At 38.5% G+C, this 13361-nt stretch overlaps 1 protein-coding gene across 6 annotated transcripts in view; it reads left to right on the top strand.

The window, feature by feature from the left end:
• Nucleotides 1-13361, top strand: part of FAM13C (family with sequence similarity 13 member C) — a 156929-nt gene that overhangs the window by 122073 nt on the left and 21495 nt on the right. The window lies entirely within an intron of this gene.

Raw genomic sequence — 13361 nt, 5'->3', positions numbered from 1 at the left:
TATCTTTCTCTGCCTGAGTTATTTCACTTAGCATGATACCCTCTAGTTCCATCCACATTGCTACAAATGGCCAGATTTCATTCTTTCTCATTGCCAAGTGGTATTCCATTGTATATATAAACCACTTCTTCTTTATCCATTCGTCATTTGATGGACATTTAGGCTCTTTCCATAATTTGGCTATTGTTGAAAGTGCTGCTATAAACATTGGAGTACAAGTGCCCCTATACATCAGCACTCCTGTATTCCTTGGGTAAATTCCTAGCAGTGCTATTCCTGGGTCATAGGGTAGATCTGTTTTTAATTTTTTTGAGGAACCTGCACACTGTTTTCCAGAGCGGCTGCCCCAGTTTGCATTCCTACCAACAGTACAAGAGGGTTCTGATTTCTTCACATCCTCACCAGCATCTGTAGTCTCCCGATTTGTTCATTTTAGCCACTCTGGCATGAGGTGTGGTATCTCAGTGTGGTTTTGATTTTTATTTCCCTGATGATGAGTGACATTGAGGCATCTTTTCATGTACCTGTTGACCATCTGAATGTCTTCTTTAGAAAAGTGTCTATTCATGTTTTCTGCCCATTTCTTCACTGGATTTTTTTTTGGGGGGGTGTGGAGTTTGGTTAGTTCTTTGTAGATTTTGGATACTAGCCCTTTGTCTGATATGTCATTTGCAAATATCTTTTCCCATTCCATTGGTTGCCTTTTAGTTTTGATTGTTTCCTTTGCAGTGCAGAAGCTTTTTATCTTCATGAGGTCCCAATAGTTCATTTTTGCTTTTAATTCCTTTGCCTTTGGAGATGTGTTGAGTAAGAAATTGCTGCGGCTGAGGTCAGAGAGGTTTTTTCCTGATTTCTCCTCTAGGGTTTTGATAGTTTCCTATCTCACATTCAGTTCCTTCATCCATTTTGAGTTTATTTTTGTGAATGATGTAAGAAAGTGGTTTAGTTTCATTCTTCTGCATGTTGCTGTCCAGTTCTCCCAGCACCGTTTGTTAAAGAGACTGCCTTTTTTCTGTTGGATATTCTTTCCTGCTTTGTCAAAGATTAGTTGGCCATACAATGCAAGAATAAATATTGTTAATGTCAATACTACCCAAAGCAATCTACACATTCCATGCAATCCCAATCAAAATTGTAACCAGCATTCTTCTCGAAGCTAGAACAAGCAATCCTAAAATTTTATGGAACCACAAAAGACCCCAAATAGCCAAGGTAATATTGAAGAAGAAAACCAAAGAGGGAGGCATCACAGTCCCAGACTTTAGCCTCTACTACAAAGCTGTGATCATCAAGACAGTACGGTATTGGCACAAAAACAGACACAGACCAATGGAATAGAGACTCCAGATTTGGATTATAATTCTTATTTCCAAACTGATTTGATTATCTATCCTCCTCTTTCCCCCCTAAGGAGCATTCCTATCACTAATAGTCTAGGACTGAAATTTAGAAAACTTTTGAATTATGATCTTATTTTTTCTTTAACTCTTTACCATTTACATGTTTGTAAGAACCTATTAAGGACACAAAGGACAGAATCTCTACTTGTATAACAGAATGAGGGAGAGTTTTCTTTGACATAAAAATATCTCCTGGTTGATAGATAGGGACCTATCAAGTAACATCTGTTCAGGCCACTCATAATAACAACCCCCAATCTATCTTTTCCAGTCCAAGAGACACCAGTCTTCATGCTGGTGTTGCAGTGTTGTAATGATGAACTTTTTCTTTCATTATATAAGAAACAATAGAAAGGTAAGTGTCCTCATTGCCAACGTTAGTTTTATTTATCTTCCCTAATGGTGACCATGGCATAGAGAAAAATCATATTCATGTAGAACTGCACAAAGATATTAGGTCTTTGGCAGAGGGCCCAGACAGCTTGTTAGCAGAATAAAAGAGAACAGGGGATAATGTCTCATACATCTTGAAATATTTAAAGGCTCACTAAACCTTGGTACAAAGGCAATTGGCACATCCCCGTGAGTCAAATAAGATTGGGGGAGGGAGGTGAAAGTGGATGATATCCCACTCTCTCATTCTTTCTGACCTGTTTCCCACAGTGGCTCCAAATTCACTAAAAGAGGGGTGTAAAGAGTGATTTTTAGCTTCGCACTATAGAAAACAAAATAAGACAGCTTTTCAAGACAAACTTTTCTTTTTCAAAGCTACTTACCGTCTTTTACCTTTTTAGCACAGGAGGGGCACCCTACAAATAATGAATACAAGCCTTTATTTTACAGATAAGGAAATTGAGGCCCATAAAATACCTGTAACTTGCCTTAGGTGGTTGCGTTCTATCAGCTCAGACTTAGGATGGTAGAATAAATATGAGTGGGTTTTGCAATGGAGGAATAGAAGTAAGATTTGTAAGTGTCTACATTTTGAAATTTCTAGATATCTTGAGAGAAACTGATTTTTTCTGTTTGCATCTGGAGTGTTATTGGATCTGTGATGCCCTCACTTTGGGGACTGTAGAGTAACAACTATAAGCTCCATTACCGGAGCCTGTTATACTTATCACCTGCCAATTTTTTTATTTCAAGTTTTTATTTAAATTCTAATTAGTTAACACATATAGTAAAATTGGGTGCAGGTGTAGGCTTTAGTGATTCATCACTTAAATACAACACTCAGTGGTCATCACAAGTACTCTCCTTAATCCCCATCATCAATTTAGCCCATCTTCAATTTAGCCCAACACCTTCCATCAACAGTTTGTTCTCTATTGTTAAGAGTCTCTTGTGGTTTGCTTCCCTCTTTTTCCCCCCTTCCCCTATGTTCATTTGTTTGGTTTCTTAAACTCCACATATGAGTGAAATCATATGGTATTTGTCTTTCTCTAATTTTGTGTAGCATAACGTATTCTAACTCCATCCATGTTATTGCAAATGGCAAGATTTCATTCTTTTTAATGGCTGAGTAATATTCCACTGTATATATACACCTGGCAATTCTTTTTTTTGGGGGGAGGGGCATATCTTTTTTTAAATTTACATCCAAGTTAATTAGCATATAGTGCAATAATGATTTCAGGAATAGAATCCAGTGATTCATCCCCTACATATAACCACCAATGTTTATCCCAAGTGTCGTCCTTAATGTCCCTTGCCCATTTAACCCATCGCCCTACCCACAACCCCTCCAGCAACCCTCAGTTTGTTCTGTTTGTATTTAAGAGTCTCTTATGTCTTGTCCCCCTCCCTGTTTTTATACTATTTTTGCTCCCCTTACCTTATATTCATCTGTTTTATATCTTAAATTCCACATGAGTGAAGTCATATATTTGTCATTCTCTGACTAATTTTGCTTAGCATAATACACTCTAGTTCCATCCACATTTTTGCAAATGGCAAGATTTCATTTGTTTTTATTGCCCATTAATATTCCATTGCATATATATACCACATCTTCTTTATGCATTCATCAGTCAATGGACATTTGGGCTCTTTCCATACTTTGGCTATTGTTGATAGTGTTGTTATACATATAGGGGTGGGTGCATGTGCCCCTTCAAAACAGCACTCCTGTATCCTTTGGATAAATACCTAGTAGTCCAATGCTGGGTCATAGGGTAGTTCTATTTTTAATTTTTTGAGAAACTTCCATACTGTTTCCCAGAGTGGCTGCACCAGTTTGCGTTCCCACCAATGGTGCAAAAGAGTTCCTCTTTCCTCACATCCTCACCAACTCTGTTGTTGCTTCAGTTGTTAATTTTAGCCATCTGACAGGTGTGAGGTGGTATCTCATTGTGGTTTTGATTTGCATTTCTCTAATGATGAGGGATGTTGAGCATTTTTTCATGTGTCTGTTAGCCATCTGGATGTTTTCTTTGGGAAATTGTCTACTCATGTCGTTTGCCTATTTCTTCACTGGATTATTTGTTTTTTGGGTGTTGAGTTTAGTAAATTCTTTATAGATTTTGGATACTAACCCTTTATCTGATATGTCCTTTGCAAATATCTTCCCACATTCCATCACTTGCCTTTTAGTTATGTTGATTCCTTCTCTGTGCAGAAGCTTTTTATCTTGATGAGGTCCCAATAGTTCATTTTTGCTTTTGTTTCCCTTGCTTCCAGAGATATGTTGAGTAAGAAGTTGCCATGACTGAGGTCAAAGAGGTTTTTGCCTGCTTTTTCCTCTAGGATTTTGATGGCTTCCTGTCTTATGTTTAGGTATTTCATTCATTTCAAGTTTATTTTTGTGTATGTATAAGATAGTGGTCCAGGTTCATTCTTCTGTATGTTACTTTCCTGCTTTACCAACACCATTTGCTGAAGAAACTGCCTTTTTCCATTGGATATCCTTTCCTGCTTTGTCAAAGATTAGTTGGCCATATGTTTGTTGGTCAATTACTGGGTTCTCTATTCTGTTCCATTGATCTATGTGTCTGGTTTTGTGCCAAGGCCACACTGTCTTGATGATTAGAGCTTTGTAATACATCTTAAAGCCTGGAATTGTGATGTCTCCAGCCTTGGTTTTCTTTTTCAGGATTACTTTAGCTATTCGGAGTCTTTCTGGTTCCATACAAATTTTAGAATTGTTTATTCTAGCTCTGTGAAGAATGCTGGTGCTATTTTGATAGGGGTTGCATTGAAGATATAGATTACTTTGGGTAGTATTGATATTTTAACAATATTTTTTCTTCCAATCCATGAGCATGGAATGCTTTTCCGTGTGTGTGTGTGTGTGTGTGTGTGTGTGTGTGTGTGTGTTCTTTGATTTCTTTTATAAGCTTTCTATCGTTTTCACTGTATAGATTTTTCACCTCTTTGGTTAGGTTTATTCCTAGGTGTTTTATCGTTTTTGGTGCAATTGTAAATGGGATAAATTCCTTGATTTCTCTTTCTGCTGCTTCATTATTGGTATATAGAAATGAAATTGATATCTGTACATTGATTTTATATCCTGCAACTTTGCTGAATTCATGGATCAGTTCTAGCAGTTTTTTGGTGGAATCTTTTGGGTTTTCCATATAGAGTATCATGTCATCTGCGAAGACTCAGAGTTTGGCTTCATCCTTGCTGATTTGGATGCCTTTTATTTCTTTGTGTTGTCTGACTGCTGAGGCTAGGGCTTCTAACACTATGTTGAGTAATAGGGGTGAGAGTGGATATCCTTGTCGTGTTCCTGACCTTAGGGAGAAAACTCTCAGTTTTCCCTATTGAGGATGATTTGCATGGTGGGTCTTCCTTATATGCTTTTTATGATCTTAAGGTATGATCTTTCTATCCCTACTTTCTTGAGGTTTTTTTTTTTATCAAGAAAGGATGATGTATTTTGTTAAATGCTTTCTCTGCATGTATTTAGAGGATCGTATAGTTCTTATTCTTTAATGTGTTACTATTATTATTAATGTAATGTATCACATTGATTTAATTGCAGATATTAAACAAGGCTTGCATCCCAGAAATAAATCCACTTGATCGTGGTTAATATTTTTTTAATATATTGTTGGATCCTGTTGGTCAGTAACTTGTTGAGGATTTTTGTGTCAATATTCATCAGGGAAATTGGTCTGTAGATCTCCTTTTTAGTGGGGTCTTTGTCTGGTTTTGGAATCAAGGTAATGCTGACCTCATAGAATGAGTTTGGAAGATTTCCTTCCATTCCTATTTTTGCAACAGCTTCAAAAGAATAGATATTAGCTGTTCTTTATTTTTTTGTTTTTCTTTTCTTTTATTTATTTATTTTTTAATATATGAAATTTACTGTTAAATTGGTTTCCATACAACACCCAGTGCTCATCCCAAAAGATGCCCTCTTCAATGCCCATCACCTACACCCCCTCCCTCCCACCCCCCATCAAACCTCAGTTTGTTCTCAGTTTTTAAGAGTCTCTTATTCTTTGGCTGTCTCCCACTCTAACCTCTTTTATTTTTCCTTCCCCTCCCCATGGTTTCTGTTAAGTTTCTCAGGATCCACATAAGAGTGAAAACATATGGTATCTGTCTTTCTCTGTATGGCTTATTTCACGTAGCATCACACTCTCCAGTTCCATCCACGTTGCTACAAAGGGCCATATTTCATTCTTTTTCATTGCCACGTAGTACTCCATTGTGTGTATAAACCACAATTTCTTTATCCATTCATCAGTTGATGGACATTTAGGCTCTTTCCACAATTTGGCTATTGTTGAGAGTGCTGCTATAAACATTGGGGCACAAGTGCTCCTATGCATCAGTACTCCTGTATCCCTTGAGTAAATTCCTAGCAGTGCTATTGCTGGGTCATAGGGTAGGTCTATTTTTAATTTTTTGAGGAAACTCCACACTGTTTTCCAGAGGGGCTGCACCAGTTTGCATTCCCACCAACAGTGCAAGAGGGTTACCATTTCTCCACATCCTCGCCAGCATCTATAGTCTCCTGATTTGTTCATTTTGGCCACTCTGACTGGCATGAGGTGATATCTGAGTGTGGTTTTGATTTATAATTCCCTGATGAGGAGCGACGTTGAGCATCTTTTCATGTGCCTGTTGGCCATCTGGATGTCTTCTTTAGACAAGTGTCTATTCATGTTTTCTGCCCATTTCTTCACTGGGTTATTTGTTTTTCGGGTGCGGAATTGGGTGAGCTCTTTATATATTTTGGATACTAGCCCTTTGTCCGATATGTCATTTACAAATGTCTTTTCCCATTCCGTTGTTGCCTTTTAGTTTTGTTGATTGTTTCCTTTGCTGTGCAGAAGCTATTTATCTTCATGAGGTCCCAATAGTTCATTTTTGCTTTAATATCGTTGTCTTTGGAGATGTGTCAAGTAAGAAATTGCTGCAGCTGAGGTCAGAGAGGTCTTTTCCTGCTTTCTCCTCTAGTGTTTTGATGGTTTCCTGTCTCACTTTCAGGTCCTTTATCCATTTTGAGTTTATTTTTGTCAATGGTATAAGAAAGTGGTCTAGTTTCATTCTTCTGCAGGTTGCTGTCCAGTTCTCCCAGCACCATTTGTTAAAGATACTGTCTTTTTTCCATTGGATATTCTTTCCTGCTTTGTCAAGGATTAGTCAGCCATACATTTGTGTGTCCAATTCTGGAGTCTCTATTCTATTCCATTGGTCTATGTGTCTGTTTTTGTGCCAATACCATGCTGTCTTGATGATTACAGCTTTGTAGTAGAGGCTAAAGTCTGGGATTGTGATGCCTCCTGCTTTGGTCTTCTTCAAAATTACTTTGGCTATTTGGGGCCTTTTGTTGTTCCATATGAATTTTAGAATTGCTTGTTCTAGTTTCGAGAAGAATGCTGGTGCAATTTTGATTGGGATTGCATTGAATGTGTAGATAGCTTTGGGTAGTATTGACATTTTGACAATATTTATTCTTCCAATCCATGAGCACAGAATGTTTTTCCATTTCTTTATATCTTCTTCAGTTACCTTCATAAGCTTTCTATAGTTTTCAGCATACAGATCTTTTACATCTTTGGTTAGATTTATTCCTAGGTATTTTATGCTTCTTGGTGCAATTGTGAATGGGATCAGTTTCTTTGTCTTTCTGTTGCTTCATTGTTAGTGTATAAGAATGCAACTGATTTCTGTACATTGGTTTTGTATCCTGCAACTTTGCTGAATTCATGTATCAGTTCTAGCAGACTTTGGGTGGAGTCTATTGGATTTTTCATGTATAATATCATGTCATCTGCAAAAAGCGAAAGCTTGACTTCATCTTTGCCAATTTTGATGCCTTTGATTTCCTTTTGTTGTCTGATTGCTGATGCTAGCACTTCCAACACTATGTTAAACAACAGCGGTGAGAGTGGGCATCCCTGTCGTGTTCCTGATCTCAGGGGGAAAGCTCTCAGTTTTTCCCCATTGAGGATGATATAAGCTGTGGGCTTTTCATAAATGGCTTTTATGATGTTTAAGTATGTTCCTTCAATCCCAACTTTCTCAAGGGTTTTTATTCAGAAAGGTTGCTGAATTTTGTCAAATGCCTTTTCTGCATTGATTGACAGGATCATATGGTTCTTCTCTTTTTTTTTTGTTAATGTGATGTATCACGTTGATTGATTTGCAAATGTTGAACCAGCCCTGCATCCCAGGAATGAATCCCACTTGGTCATGGTGAATTATTCTTTTTATATGCTGTTGAATTCAATTTGCTAGTATCTTATTGAGAATTTTTACACCCATATTCATTGGGGATATTTGCCTGTAGTTCTATTTTTTTACTGGGTCTCTGTCTGGTTTAGGAACCAAAGTAATACTGGCTTCATAGAATGAGTCTGGAAGTTTTCCTTCCCTTTCTATTTCTTGGAATAGCTTGAGAAGGATAGGTATTATCTCTGCTTTAAATGTCTGGTAGAATTCCCCAGGGAAGCAATCTGGATTCAATTTCTTCGCTGGTTATGGGTCTGTTCAAACTTTCTATTTCCTCCAGTTTTAATTTTGGAAGTGTGTGGGTGCTTAGGAATTTGTCCATTTCTTCCAGGTTGTCCAGTTTGTTGGCATACAATTTTTTATAGTATTCCCTGATAATTGCTTGTATCTCTGAGGGATTGGTTGTAATAATTCCATTTTCATTCATGATTTTATCTATTTGGGTCATCTACCTTTTCTTTTTGAGAAGCCTGGCTAGAGGTTTGTCAATTTTGTTTATTTTTCAAAAACCAACTCTTGGTTTCATTGATCTTCTATACAGTGTTTTTAGATTCTATATTGTTTATTTCTGCTCTATTCTTTATTATTTCTCTTCTTCTGCTGGTTTTGGGGTGTCTTTGCTGCTCTGCTTCTATTTCGTTCAGGTGTGCTGTTAGTTTTTGCATTGGGGATTTTTCTTGTGTTTGAGATAGGCCTGGATTGCAATGTATTTTCCTCTCAGGACTGCCTTCGCTGCATTCCAAAGCGTTTGGATTGTTGTATTTTCATTTTCGTTTGTTTCCATATATTTGTTAATTTCTTCTCTAATTGCCTGGTTGACCCACTCATTCTTTAGTAGGGTGTTCTTTAACTTCCATGCTTTTGGAGGTTTTCCAGACTTTTTCCTGTGGTTGATTTCAAGCTTCATAGCATTGTGGTCTGAAAGTATGCATGGTATAATTTCAATTCTTGCAAACTTATGAAGGGCTGTTTTGAGACCCAGTATGTGATCTATCTTGGAGAATGTTCCATGTGCACTCCAGAAGAAAGTATATTGTGTTGCTTTGGGATGAAGAATTCTAAATATATCTGTCAAGTCCATCTGATCCAATATATCATCCAGGGCCCTTGTTTCTTTATTGACCGTGTGTCTAGATGATCTATCCATTGTTGTAAGTGGGGTATTAAAGTCCCCTGCAATTACCACATTCTTCTCAATAAGGTTGCTTATGTTTGTGAGTAATTGTTTTATATATTTGGGGGCTCCCGTATTTGGCACATAGACATTTTAATTGTTCTTGATCGTAAGACCCTGTAATTATTATATAATGTCCTTCTTTATCTCTTGTTACAGCCTTTAATTTAAAGTCTAGTTAGTCTGATATAAGTATGGCTACTCAAGCTTTCTTTTGACCTCCAGTAGCATGATAAATAGTTCTCTATCCTCTCACTTTCAATCTGAAGGTGTCCTCAGGTCTAAAATGAGTCTCTTGTAGACAGCAAATAGATGGGTCTTGTTTTTTTATCCATTCTGATACCCTATGTCTTTTGGTTGGTGCATTTAGTCCATTTACATTCAGTGTTATTATAGAAAGATATGGGTTTAGAGTCATTGTGATGTCTGTATGTTTTATGCTTGTAGTGATGTCTCTGGTACTTTGTCTCACAGGGTTCCCCTTAGGATCTCTTGTAGGGCTGGTTTAGTGGTGACGAATTCCTTCAGTTTTTGTTTGTTTGGGAAGACCTTTATCTCTCCTTCTATTCTAAATGAAGGACTTGCTGGATAAAGGATTCTCAGCTGCATATTTTTTCTGTTCATCACATTGAAGATTTCCTGCCATTCCTTTCTGCCCTGCCGAGTTTCAGTAGAGAGATCCGTCACAAGTCTTATTGGTCTCCCTTTATATATTAGAGCACGTTTATCCCTCGATGTTTTCAGAATTTTCTCTTTATCCTTGTATTTTTCCAGTTTACTATGATATATCATGCAGAAGATCGATTCAAGTTACGTCTGAAGGGAGTACTCTGTGCCTCTTGGATTTCAATGCCTTTTTCCTTCCCCAGATCAGGGAAGTTCTCAGCTATCATTTCTTCAAGTACACCTTCAACACCTTTCCCTCTCTCTTCCTCCTCTGGAATACCAGTTATGCGTAGATTATTTCTCTTAGTGCATCACTTAGTTTTCTAATTTTCCCCTCATACTCTTAGATTATTTTATCTCTCTTTTTCTCAGCTTCCTCTTTTTCCATAATTTTATCTTCTAGTTCACCTATTTTCTCCTCTCCCTCTTCAATCCGAGCTGTGGTCATCTCCATTTTACTTTGCAGCTCATTAATAGCATTTTTTAGCTCCTCCTGGCTGTTTCTTAGTCCCTTGATCTCTGTAGCAATAGATTCTCTGCTCTCCTTTATACTGTTTTCAAGCCCAGCAATTAATTTTATGACTATTATTCTAAATTCACTTTCTGTTTATATTGTTTAAATCGTTTTTGATCAGTTCTTTAGCTGTCGTTATTTGCTGGAGGTTTTTTGAGGGGAATTCTTCTGTTTGGTCATTTTGGATAGTCCCTGGAGTGGTGAGGAACTGCAGGGCACTTCCCTTGTGCTGTCTTGAATAACTTGCGTTGGTGTGCGGGGCTGCAGTCAGACCTGATGTCTGCCCCCAGCTCACCACTGGGGCCACAGTCAGACTGGTGTGTGCCTTCTCTTTCCCTCTCCTAGGGGCGGGATTCACTGTGGAGTGGCGTGGCCTGTCTGCGCTACTTGCACACTGCCAGGCTTGTGGTGCTGGGGATCTGGCGTATTAGCTGGGGTGGATCAGCAAGGTGCACAGGGGAGGGAGGGGCAGGCTCAGTTTGCTTTTCCTTCGGTGATCTGGTCAGGAGGGGCCCTGTGGCACCGGGAGGGACTCAGACCCGCTGGAGGGATGGATCTGCAGAAGCACAGTGTTGGGTGTTTGCGAGGTGCAAGCAAGTTCCCTGACAGGAACTGGTTCCCTTTGGGATTTTGGCTGGGGGATGGGCGAGGGAGATGGCGCTGGCGAGCACCTTTGTTCCCCTCCAAGCTGCACTCTGTTGTCTGTGGCTCAACAACTCTCCCTCCCGTTGTCCTCCAGCCCTCCCGTTCATGAGCAGATCTGTTAACTTATAACATTCCAGATGTTAAGTCCCACTTGCTGTCAGAACACACTCCGTCCGCCCCGTCCGTTTTTGCAAGCCAGACTCAGGGCCTCTGCTTTGCCGGTGGACTGCCCCTCCATCCCGACTCCCTCCCTCCAGTCTGTGTAGCACGCACCGCCTCTCCACCCTTCCTACCCTCTTCCGTGGACCATATATGCTTGGCTCTGGAGAATCCGTTCTGCTAGTCTTCTGGTGATTTTCTGGGTTATTTAGACAGGCGTGGGCGGAATCTAAGTGATCCGCAGGACGTGGTGAGCCCAGCGTCCTCCTACACTGTCATTTTCCCCTATTAACTCTTCTTTAAAAGTTTGGTAGAATTCCTCTGGAAAGCCATCTGGCCCTGGACCCTTGTTTGTTGGGAGATTTTGAGGACTAATTAAATTTCTTTACTGGTTATGGGTCTGCTCACATTTTCTGTTTCTTCATGTTTCAGTTTTGGTAATATATGTTTCTAGGAATTTGTCCATTTCTTCCAGATTGCCCTATTTGTTGACATAATTTCTCATAATATTCTCTCATTATTTGTTTTTATGCAGTGGTGGTTGTGATCTCTCCTCTTTTATTCTTGATTTAATTTATTTTGGGTCCTTTTTTTTTTCTTTTTGATCAATCTGACTAGGGGTTTTCAATTTTGTTAATTCTTTGAAAGAACCAGCTTCTGGTTTCATTGATCTGTTCTACTGCTTTATTATTATTATTATTATTATTTTAATTTTGATAGCACTGATTTATGCTCTAATCTTTATTATTTCCTGTCTTCTGCTGGATTTGGGCTTTATTTGCTGTTATTTTTCAAGTTCTTTAAGGTGTATGATTAGGTTGTGTACCTGAGACTTTTCTTTCTTCATTAGGAAGGCCTGGATTGCTATATACTTCCCTCTTATGACTGTCTTTCCTGTATCCCAGAGGTTTTGGGCTGTTGTGTTATCATTTTCATTGGTTTCCATTTACTTCTTAATTTCCTCTTTAACTTCTTAGTTATCTCATTAATTCTTTAGTAGAATGTTCTTTTGTCTCCAAGTATTCATTGTCTTTCCAAATTTTTTCTTGTGGTTGATTTTGAGTTTCATAGCATTGTGGTCTGAAAATATGCACAGTGTCATCTCAATCTGTTTGTACTTGTTGAAGGCTGATATGTGTCCCAGTATGTGATCTATTCTGGAGAATGTTCTATGTGCAGTTGAGAAAAATGTGCATTCTGCTGCTTTAGAATGAAATGTTCTGAATATATCTGTTAACCATCCAGTCCGGTGTGTCAGTTAAAGCCATTGTTTCCTTGTTGATTTTATGCTTAGATGATCTGTCCATTGCTGTAAGTGGGGTGGTGAAATCCCCTAATATTATGGAATTATTATCAATGAGTTTCTTTATGTTTGTGATTAACTGATATATATTTGAGTACCTCCACGTTGGGGTATAAAAGTTTACAATTGCTAGATCTTCTTTGTGGATAGACCCCTTAATTATGATATAATGCCCTATTCATCTCTTGTTACATACTTTATTCTAAAATCTAGATTGTCTGATATAATTATGGCTACTCTGCCTTTCTTTTGGTGACCATTAGCATGGTAGATGTTTCTCCATCCCCTGACTTTCAATCTGAAGGTGTCTTTAGGTCTAAAGTGGGTCTCTTGTAAACAGCATATAGATGAATCTTGTTTTCTTATCCATTCTGTTACCCTACGTCTTTTGATTGGAGCATTTAGTCCATTAACATTTAGAGTAAGTACCAAATGATATGAATATAGTGCCAATGTGTTGCCTATAGAGTTGGAGTTTCTGGTGGTGTTCTCTGGTCCTTTCTAGTCTTTGTTGCCTTTGGTCTTTTTTGTTTTGTTTCTTCTTTTCTCCACTCAGAGAGTCCCCTTCAAATTTCTTGCAGTAATAGTTTCGTGGTCATGAACTCCTTTAGTTTTTGTTTGTCAGGAATCTCTTTATCTCTCCTTCTGTTTTGAACGACAGCCTTGCTAGATACATAGTTCTTAGCTGCGTATTTTTCCAATCCCGCACGTTGAATATATCCTGCCACTTCTTTTTGGCCTACCAGGTTCCTGTGGATAGGTCTGCTGCAACCCTGCTCTGTCTTCCCTTATAGGTTAAGGACTTTTTTT

The sequence above is a fragment of the Prionailurus viverrinus genome, chromosome D2 (assembly GCF_022837055.1).
Source record: "Prionailurus viverrinus isolate Anna chromosome D2, UM_Priviv_1.0, whole genome shotgun sequence".
Taxonomy (NCBI): domain Eukaryota; kingdom Metazoa; phylum Chordata; class Mammalia; order Carnivora; family Felidae; genus Prionailurus; species Prionailurus viverrinus.
This window is presented reverse-complemented; position numbering and strand designations above follow the sequence as displayed.